Source organism: Marmota marmota, unplaced genomic scaffold, assembly GCF_001458135.2.
Source record: "Marmota marmota marmota unplaced genomic scaffold, marMar, whole genome shotgun sequence".
Lineage (NCBI taxonomy): Eukaryota > Metazoa > Chordata > Mammalia > Rodentia > Sciuridae > Marmota > Marmota marmota.
The window spans coordinates 33,117,584-33,129,160 of NW_025999949.1; positions in this window are offsets into that span (position 1 = coordinate 33,117,584).

Sequence of the window (11,577 nt, forward strand, 5' to 3'; positions counted from 1 at the left end):
AGGGCACTGAACCAGCAAAACTTAAGCCCAGGAGTGACCTAAACTAGTAGGAAATCTAGTAAATGAGAAGGCCGGGGAAGGATCTCCTAAGGCTGGTTTTCATCTACCCTCATAGCAAGATGGCTAATGGAGCTTTAAAAGTTCACCTTTACAGTCCCAATCACCAGAAGAGGCAGACGAATTTCAGAGAGGACTTAATCACAGGAATGAATTGTAGCTCTTTGAGTAGAATGATCCTGTGGGGCTTTTGAAATCCAAGTGTGATTTACTGGGCAAGGAAACATACACATCTCCCTGACAGGCCAGACCCCAGCAGCAATGATACGCCCTTGTAAGAAAGAAAATAGAAAGGAATGAGGGGTACAGGAAAGGGAAGCCATTAGCTTAGGCCCAGCTCCCCTGAGTCTTCAAAGGAAAGGCTTAAGAGGTCATCATAGCATCTGCACGAAAGAGTTAGGAACAATTTAGGACAGAAAAAGAGATTCAGGGCAAAATCCCAGGATATTAAATGTTTAAGATGAACTGAGGCAAAAGAGATTTGTTTCATTAAAAAAAAGCAGAGAAACAAGTGCTTTAAAGTGCTCTAAAAATATAATTTGAATCACAGTATTCAAATCTGTGTGTATAGCTACAAATTAATTATCTACCCAAAGTGCTCTCCTGGGAACCTCCTCTTCTTGGAAGCTGTCCTCCGACTTGTGGGCTACTCTCCTCCCTCTTGGCAAATAGATGCAGTTCCTCAGGGTTCTGCCCCACCAAGGACTGGGCTGTTCCAGAAGTTTCTGAACTTTCTAATCCTGTGTGAGAACAACCCACTCTGTGAAAAGCAGACACCTCTGGGAATTCCCCAGGGGGGTCCTTCTGTGCTAGATGCATCCAGTCACCATGAACAGCTGCACCCACTCATCCCTCCCGCTAGCATTTGCAGTGCCTGCCTTTTGGCCAGTTCTGGGAAGACAATCGGAAGCTGTACTTGCCTTCACAGTGCAGGTAACCTGATGCATAGTTTTGAAGTCCCCCTTGTCTTGAGGTTAATGTACCTCCATCATTGAGACCTGTTTTAGCAGCCAGGAGAGTCTAAGCTGTCCCCAAATCACACATGCCTCTGAACTCCAATGCTCGAATACCACAAAAGTTGGGCTCAAGTGCTCACAGTGTGTGTTGAGGTCCAGTCAATCTGCAATCAAGCTTCCTGCTCATGTTGGACTTGTGAGAGAGGGCACTTCAATTTGGCTCTTCCATCCCAACCATCATAAAAAAAGCAAGACAAAACAAACAAAAAACCCGAGGAAGGATGGCGGACACCAGTCTTTAAATACTTCAGCCTGGGGTGGCCCACATTTCATAATGAGATGCATTGCAGGGTATCATTTCCAGGGGATCACCTTAGTAAAAGGAGATGAGGAATGCAGCCTTCCTCATGTTAAAGACGCTAAAAATGTGTACCACATATTGCTACTGGGTTTTTAATCTCTCTTAATCTTTCAGCATCTTTATTTTTTTCCCCCTAGAATTCAAATTTTCCTTATGAGCTCCAGTAGTGCGCTCTTGCAGTCTTTGTAAAGGGGACTACCTCAGCACCTTACATCCGTTTTCTGGAATGAGACCCATTGCCATTCTCCCCAAACTCCTGTCCCAGGTTGCTTATCTCATCTCAGTGTGTGCTTCCTCAGGATGACAAATCCTACATGTCAGAGTCTGGAGATCACTCTGTATCTACCACACCTGCTCCCTGAGATTTCTTTTTTAAAAATTAATTATCTATTAAATTAAAAATAATTGATTAATTATTTATTAGGTATATATGACAGCAGAATGCATATTGATTCACTGTACACAATTGCAGCACACACAACTTTTCATTTCTCTGGTTGTACATGATGTAGCATCACACCATATGTGCAGGCATACAAGTACCTAAGGTAATGATGTCCATCTCATTCCACCATCTTTCTTACCCCCATGCCCCCTCTCATCTCTCCCTCCCCATTGCCCAATCACAGTTTCTTTACTTTTCACATGCCCCCTCCATTATGGATCAGCATCCACTTGTCAGAGAAAACATTTGGGCTTTGATTTTTTGGGATTGGCTCACTTTGCTTAGCATGATATTCTCCAACTCCATCCATTTACCTGCAAATGCTGAGTAATATTTTTAATGCTGAGTAATATTTCATTGTGTATATGTACCACAGTTTCTTTATCCATTCATCTATTGAAGAGCATTTATGTTGGTTCCACAGTTTATCTGTTGTGAATTGAGCTCTTATAAACATTGATGTGGCTGAATTACTATGTTATGCTGATTTTAAATCCTTTGGGTAAAGATTGAGGAGTGGTATAGCGGAGTCAAATGGTGGTCTCCTTCCAAGTTTTCTAAGAAATCTCCATCCTGCTTTCCAGAGTTGTTGCACCAATTTGCTGTTCCACTATCAATGTATGAGTTTGCTTTCCCCCCCACATTCTTGCCAACATTATGGTGGACTTTATTATTGATAGCTGCCATTCTAACTGGTCTGAGATGAAATCTTAGAGTTGTTTTGATTTGCATTTTTCTAATTACTAGAGATGTTAAACATTTTCTCATATATTTTTGCTCAAATGTATATATTCTCAGAAGTGTGTGTTCAGCTCCTCAGTCCATTTATTGATTGGGTTGTTTGCTTTTATTATGTTATGTTTTTTGAGTTCTTTATTTATTCTGGAGATTAGTGCTCTATTTGACATGTGTGTGGCAAAAATTTGCTCCCAAATGTAGGCTCCCTCTTTACCTCAGTGATTTTTTTTTCTGAGAAGAAGCTCTTTAGTTTGAGTTCATCCCATTTATTAATTCTTGATTTTATTTCTAATAGTTTAGGAGTCTTGTTAAGGAAGTTGGGGCCTAATCCAATGTGATGAAGATTTGGGCCTACTTTTTCTTCTATTAGGCACAGGGTCTCTGATCTAATTCCTAGGTCCTTGGTCCACTTTAAGTTGAGTTTTGTGCATGGTGAGAGATAGAGGTTTAATTTCATTTTGCTGCATATGGATTTCCAGTTTTCCCAGCACCATTTATTGAAGAGACTATCTTTTCTCCAATGCATGTTTTGGTGCCTTTTTCTAGTATAAGATAACTGTATTTATGTGGGTTTGTCTCTTGTCTTCTATTCTGTATCATTGGTCCACAAGTTTATCTTGGGTGCCATACCGTGCTGTTTTTGTTACTATAGTTCTGTAGTATAGTTTAAGAGTTGATATTGTGATACGTCCTGCTTCACTCTTCTTGATAAGAATCGCTTTGGCTATTCTAGGTCTCTTATATTTCCAAATGAATTTCATGATTACTTTTTGTATTTCTATAAGGAATTACCATGGGATTTTAATTGGAAACTTACTGAATCTGTATAGTGCTTTAGATAGTATGGCCATTTTGACAATATTAATATTGCCTATCCAAGAGCATGGGAGATCTTTCTATCTTCTAAGGTCTTCTTCGATTTCTTTTTTTAATATTCTATAGTTTTCATTGTAGTAGTCTTTCAGCTCTTTTGTTAAGTTGATTCTCAAGTATTTTATTTTATTTTTTTGAGGTTATTGTGAATGGGGTAGTTTTTATAATTTTTCTTTCAGAGGATTCATCACTAATGTGTAGAAATGCATTTTATTTATGGGTATTAATTTTATATCTTGCTACTTTTCATTTATTAATTCTAGAACTTTTCTGATGGAGTTTTTTGAATCCTCAAAGTATAGAATCTTGTCACCAGCAAATAATGATAGTTTGATTTCTTCTTTTCCTATTTGTATCCCTTTAATTTCTTTCATCTGTCTAATTGCTCTGGCTAGAGTTTCAAGGACTATATTGAATAGAAGTGGTGAAAAAGAGCATCTCTATCTTTTTCCAGTTTTTAGAGGGAATGCTTCCAATTTTTCTCCATGTAGAATGATGTTGGCTTTGGATTAGCATAAACAGCTTTTACAATGTTGAGGTATGTTTCTACTATCCCTAGTTTTTCTAGTGTTTGGAACATGAAGGTATGCTGTATTTTGTCAAACGCTTTCTCTGCATCAATTGATATAATCATATGATTCTTACCTTTAAGTCTATTGATGTGATGAATTATATTTATTGCTTTCTGTATGTTGAACTAACCTTTCATCCCTGGAATGAACCCCACATGATCATGATGCACTATTTTTTTAGTACTTTTTTATATGGGATTTGCCAGAATTTTTTGAGAATTTTGCATCAATGTTCATCAGGGATATTGATCTGAAATTTTCTTTCTTAGATGTGTCTCTGCCTGGTTTTGGTATCAGGATGATACTAGCTTCATGTAATGAGTTTGGAAGGGTCCCTTCCTTTTCTATTTCATGGAATAATTTGAGGAGTATTGGTATTAATTCTTCTTTGTAGGTCTTGTAGAACTCAGCTGTGAATTCATCTGGCCCTGGGCTTTTCTTGGTTAGTAGGCTTTGATGATGTCTTTATTTCCTTGCTTGAAACTGATCTGTTTAAATTGTGTATGTCTTCTTGACTCAGTTTGCGTTGATCACATGCCTTAGAAATTTGTCAGCGTCTTCAAGGTTTTCTATTTGCTTGGAGTATGAATTTTCAAAATAGTTTCTAATTGTGTTCTGTATTTCAATAATGTCTTTAGTTATATTTCCCTTTTCATCACAAATTTTATTAATTTGAGTTTTCTCTCTTTTCATTAGGATGCTAAGGGTTTGTCAGTTTTATTTACTTTTTCAAAGAAACAGCTTTTTGATTTGTCAATTTTTTGAATTGTTTCTTTTGTTTCAATTTAATTGATTTCCACCCTGATTTTAATTATTTCCGATCTTCTACTTGTATTTTGATGTTGTTTTTTTTCTTCCTTTTCTAGGACTTTGAGATTTAATGTGAATTTGTTTATTAGTTGACTTTTTATTCTTTTAATAAGTGAGCTCAATGCAATAAACTTTCCTATTAGCACTGCCTTCATAGTGTCCCAGTGATTTTGATAAGTTGTATCAGAGTTCTCATTTACCTCTAAGAATTTTGTTTTATCTCCTCCCTGATGTCTTCTGTTATCCATGCATCATTCAATAGTGTATTGTTTAGTCTCCAGGTGTTGGATTAGATTCTCTTTTTAATTTTATCATTGACTTCGAATTTCATTCCATTATGATCATGTAGAATATAGGGTAGTATCTCTATTTTTATGTATTTGCTAAGACTTGCTTTGAGGCATAACATATTGTCTATTTTGGAAAAGGATCCTTGTGCTGCTGAGAATACAGTTTAATCACTCATTGATGAATTTTCTATATATGTCTGTGAAGTCCAAATTATTGATTGTATTATTGAGTTCTATAGTTTCTTTTGTTTAGTTTTTGTTTGGAAGATCTATTTAGTGATGATAGAGGTGTATTTAAGTCACCCAGTATTATTCTGTTGTGTTTTATTTGGTTATTGCAGTTGAGAAGGTTTGTTTGACATACATAGATGCCTCATTGTTTGGGGCATAGATATTAATGATTGTTATGTCTTGTTGATGTATGAATCCCTTAAGCAGTATGAAATGTCCTTCTTTATCCCTTTCACTAGCTTTGGTTTGAAGTCTACTTTATCTGATATGAGGATGGAACCCCCTACTTGTTTACATGGATCATGCGAATGTTAGATTTTTTTCCCCACCCTTTCACCTTCAGTCTGTGGATGTTGTTTCCTGGGAGATGAGTCTCTTGAAGGCAACATATTGTTGGGCCTTTTTTTAAAAAAAAAAATGCAATCTGTCAGTCTATGTCTTTTAATTGATGAGTTTAGGCCATTTACATTCAGGGTTATTATTGATATATGATTTGTATTCCAGGACATTTTGGTTTATTTTTGGTTATTGACTTGGTTTCTTCTTTGATTAGTTCTTCCTTTAGTGTAATACCTCCCTTTGCTGATTTTCATTGTTGTTTTTCATTTCTTCCTCTTGGAATATTTTGCTGAGGATGTTCTATAGTGCAGGCTTTCTCGCTGTAAATTCTTTTAACTCTTGTTTATCATGAAAGGTTTTCAATTCATCATCAAATCTGAAGCTTAATTTTGCTGGATATAAGATTCTTAATTGGCATCCATTTTCTTTCAGAGATTGTTGTATGTCATTCTAGAATCTCCTGGCTTTGAGGGTCTGAGTTGAAAAATCTGCTTAGATATGAATTAGCCTCCCCCATATGTGATCTGATTTCTCTCTCTTGCTGCTCTTAAAATTCTATCCTTATTCGGTGTGCTAGGCATTTTCATTATAATGTGCCTTTGTGTATGTCTGTTGCAATATTGTACAATTGGTGTCCTATAAATCTCTTGTATTTGATTTTCCAATTTCTTCATGTTTGGAAAATTTTCTGATATTGTTGCATTGGAGAGATTGTGCATACCTTTGGTTTGAATCTCTGTGTCTTTCTCTATCCCAATAAATCTTAGATTTGGTCTTTTGATGCTATCCCGTAATTCTTCGATGTTCTGTTCATGGTTTCTTATCTTCACTGTGCAGTCAACTTTATTTTGAAGATTGTATACTCCATCTTCATTATCTGACGTTCTGTCTTCCAAGTAATCTAATCTGTTAGTGATGCTTTCTAATGAGTTTTTTATTTGGTTTATTGTTTCCTCCATTTCAAGGATTTCTGATTGGTTTTTCTTCCAGACTCTCTACATCTTTCTTGAAATAATCTTTTGATACCTGTATTTGCTCCTTTATCTCTTTGTTGGTGTGATCAATGTTTACCTATATTTGCTCTATTATCTCTTCATTGGAGTGATCAATTTTTGCCTGTATTTGCTCACTTAGGTGATTCTTTAATTCATAGATCATTTTAATTATGTGCATCCTTCTCCAGTGTTTCATCAACTCTGTTCATGGATTCTATTATTGTAGTATCCTGATTTGTTTGGGGCACTTTCTTCCCTTGTTTTTTCATATTGTGTTAACGTCTCCTTTTCTTGTAGTGTGGATCTAAGGTATTACAGTTTCCACCCTATAATGTTGTAGTGATCATGCAGATTACCTGTACCTCACCTTGGTGTTGGGCTTCCAGTTCCTGCTGGTGTCTCACAATGGATACTACTGAAACTAAAGGTGGTGGTGGCAATAGTGGAGGTAACTCAAGATAGCAGTGGGGTGTCCCAAAATGGATACAACCACTTTCAGAGATGGGACTAAAAGGGTGGGCCTTACAATGGCTTTGGACTGCCTGTTCCAAGATGCAGCTGCTTCTAGGTCCTATATATTGCCACAAGGTAGAGGCTACTGTAAGGGGAGTTCTATGGTAATAGCTGTAGTGTCCCAAGATGGAGGTGGGCTAAGCCTGTGCTCCCATGCTGGGCCTGACCTGGGCGTGGGCTCCTGCAGGGGTTTCACTGAGATTTCTTACCCCACCAATTTCTAGGTCCTACTGAGTTATACACATTCCTAAAAACCACTTATTACATATATCCAGGGAACCTCTTGGATTGGTCTTGCTAAACCACTGCAAATCCACTTCTCCCATCTTTTTCTTCCTTCTCACCAATACTGTCTCTCCTCAAACATTGGTACATTTCCCAAACTGCAGCCACCAACCTCACCATGGTGAAGACACTTCTAAGAAACTGTCAGTGTATTATCATTGCTTTTGAACAAAGTTGGGAATATTTGGTCTTTCCCAGAATCTCCAACTGGTCTTGCTCTTTTCCGGTATTTTCAAGCTATTCTCTATTCATCCCACACCATCCCACACTATTTCTGTTTCCCTCTCTCTCTCTCTCTCTCTCTCACACACACACACACACACACACACACATCCACATACACCTCTCCTCCCGCCACACACACACACACACCAAATAGCTGGGGTGCTCTGATTTCAGCTCCTCTGTTGCATCTTCTGATTCAGGGTCCTTCATGCCCTGGCCTTTGGTCCTGAACACGGTCCTGTAAAGAACAAGCACCTAATTGTCTCTTAGATCTAAGGAGCCACATATCATGTCCAGGAAGGTGTGCTGTTTAACAGTCTTGTATAATAGTCTTCTATTAGTATCTTCTATTAGTCTTCCAGTATCCTGTACTTCCAATGTCTAGAAGTTACTGAAATTTGAATTAATTAGACACTCTAATACTTCTTGCTTAGTGACTATCTCCTATTGTTCTTCATGTTTTGTGTGGGAAAGAATCTTCAATTCTTATTTATCACTATTGTCTCCAATACACTACATAACAAATATTTGTAAGTCTTAAATAAATGAACACATTAATAAATTCATACAAAATAAAGTGCCAAAATATAGTTTTCAAGAAAGCTATAACTTTGCATGTGCATCTATGTGTGTGTGCACTAACATGTATTCTCTTGGTGGAATATAGAAGAGGATTAGAAGAACTTAGTAAAATAATTGATGGTACAGATTTGGAAATTGAGTTCCAGGGGGTTGAAAATGATGATGGAGGTGGACATGGGGTGTCCAAAGAGGGGAGAAGGTCAATAAGCGGAAAGATCACATTAGGGAAAAGCATCATTCAGAAGGACTGGTCTGTGGATTTGGGAAATAAAAATAGTGACTGGTGTGCACCAAAGCCTTTACAAAATGAGTTTCATGCCTCAAGCCAGGTGTAAGCTGTTGGCTGGGCTCTGCTATAGAGGTTACCGCCAGTCTCTCCAGACCCATGAGGGTCATGGAGCTGCAGCACAGAAGGTATGATTGCAGCTTTGTCCGGCTTCAGACCACATCTTCTTTCTGAGCCAAGTACTAAGCAGGCAGTGAGAGCCTAGTTAGTACTGGTCAGTTTGAACTGCAGAGAGGAATAAATGTAAGAAAGCCCTGGGTGACTTGAGGGAGCAGGTTCTGATGTCTGAGAGGTGGGAAATGGCTGCCTGCAAGCACGTCTTTGGTGGTTCACAATCAGTGAGAAGCCCTTCATGTTGTTCATGCCTACACACTTCTGAATGCCCATGAGAGAGTCAAGAGCACTCACAAATGTGAGTGGAGTTCCCAAGACATTCAAAGAATTTTAAAGTGGGGTTTCCAGAAATGTTAAATACTTTATTCACATTTTATCTAATTTGGAACTCTTTGATAAGAAAGTAGAGATCAAGCATAAAACAATCTGAAACCAGAAACAAGATCTTCATCCTGCTGGCTGCAGAGTCTTCTGGGAAATAACCAAAGGAACACAAAGGGTGACCTGTGGCATCAAACCTGCCTCTCTCAGCTTTGCTAGGTGATTCTATTAGGATACAATTCTGGATGTGCGAAAAGTTACTCTGGCCTTGAATTAAACTTGCACCCATCCATACTGCAGCTCCAAACCTCACAGTTCCAAATCTTCCCAACTGAAGCTGAACTTCACAGGGGGAAACACATTTCTGTGTTTTTGTGTTCATAATAAGATGATTATAAGAGGTAATAAAATCTATATCTCACTGATCCACCTTGTCACTCCATTTTGCAGGAAGGTCCCAATGACAGTGATGAATGAGGGTTCCATTCACTATTTCTGTTAGGCTCCCTTCTCTGTTTGAGACTTTCCACCTGTTCCAAAGCGTCTTCTCATCACATTAACTAATCATAGCTGAGTGAGGTCATTATAGGCAGCTCCAGTTCACAAGCAAGGGACCTACAAGATACAGGGCAGAGATTTGCTGAGTATTTGATAAAGGATAGTAAGAACCATGTGACAGACTCTGAACTAGTGTGTTCTGAATGAACCCCTCGACGCTAATCTACATAAATACTTCAAGATGGAGACTGACAGTGTTCCACCCCTCCTTCACTTAGGAGAACACCAAGCCCCCTAGAAATTAAACCGCAGGTCAGGAAAGACACGAGTAGCTGAGAAAAGATTCAAACTCTATCCTCCACACCCTGCCCCTGTTTGGTTCCAAATCTAAGCACATATTCCTTCATCTTGATGGATCTGTAATCAAAACAGGGATAGAAACTTGTTGAGTTCATGGTGTAAAAACAGGCTTCCCATACCTATTGTGATTAATTCTCCTTTAAAAATCTCACCTCCTCCTAGACTGTCCCACACGTCTTCTGCAGTCTTACAGAAGAGGTTATGAAGGTCTAGTTATTAATATTTTCACATCAAATATCTGGAGGCACAGGCTCCAGAGCCCCTGCCTTCTTCTCTATCACCTCTAGTGGCTGTTATCCAAAACCCAGATGAAGTTCTCATAGCATTGGACATTGGACACCACTCACCTCCTTTTCCTTGCCTTGTGTTAGCTCTGCTGTCCTGCACAACCTGATGGGGTGCCTTGCACTGGGGGAGCTTGGGGAGTTTCTGCAGACCTGTTAGTAGTCGTATTTGATTTCGCCTTGACTCAGCTCTGCTGTGAAAGCGAAATCAGACCTCACACTCCAGGTGCGCTGTGCCTTGGGGAAGGTGGGACATGCTCTGTCTCGGGGGTTATAATTCAAGTGTCTCTTCTGTCCCTGGCAGTTACACACCTGATTTAATAACTGCCTGATAAATTATCTAATAAATAAATGCTACCTACCCTGAGAAATCCTCTGACTGCATATGGTTATCACACTAGCTGCTTCCAGCCCTGTTTGAATATTATGTCACTTGCAACTCCAAACCTTCCCAACTGAAACTGAACTTCACAGGTAGAGTGACTGAAACCCCACAAGTATCAAACCCAAAAGATTGAGATTTCGCTCCTGTAGAAGTGGATACCAGGCAATAGGTATCCAGTATTTCCAGTTATGATAGGCAGAATTCCTGAATGGCCCCCAAGATTCCTGGCCCTTGACACAACCTTCTTCTTCTCTCCTTGTTATTCAACTGAACACCAACCTAGCTACTATGAAGAGAGATTTTGCAGATTTAAGTTTCAAAGGCTGAGCTTAAAATGGGAGAATACCCGGGTGGACTGGCCCTTTGAAAGCAGCAGTTTCCTCAGGATATTGCCAGCAGGCAAAGCCAGAGAGATGTCTAGAAGACAAGAAGCATGTGAGGGTTGTGAGTTGTGAGTTCTGAGCTTCTGTGGCGGCCCTGTACCAGGAAGAGGGGTGGGCTTTAGGATCCAGGATAAAGTCACTGCCCAGAGGCAGAGTAGGGACTGAAGAAAATCATTTTGCCAATAAACAGTGAGCTTGAAAGAACTTGAGACTCAGGTGAGAACCGCAGCCTCGGTCAACTTCAAACTTGTGAGACCCAGAGAAGAGACTCCAGCATTGCCTCGCTGGGGTCCACTCCACTGAAAGGCGAGATGATGAGTGTGTGCTGCTCTGAGCTGCTTATCCAGGTGATTTGTTATGCAACACAGGGAAACTGACACTCCAGGCCAGAAAGAAAGTCACCTCCTATGCAGTTGTGCAGCATTGAATTAAAATATCTCCTGCTGCACCTTGAGGCCTCATCACATCAGAGGCTGGGATGTCGGGAGCAAGGTAACAGGGATCTACATAAATGATGTCGGGCTTCTGGGGCTGTCGGCTGTACTACACCACAGGGTGCCAGATCGGGCACGTGGCAGACCTGAAACAGCTGAAAGGAAATACGACTTCCTGACATGGGACTTCAGGCCCAGAGGGCTATAACTTTATTGACTAAGAGTCATGACTTGGACCAT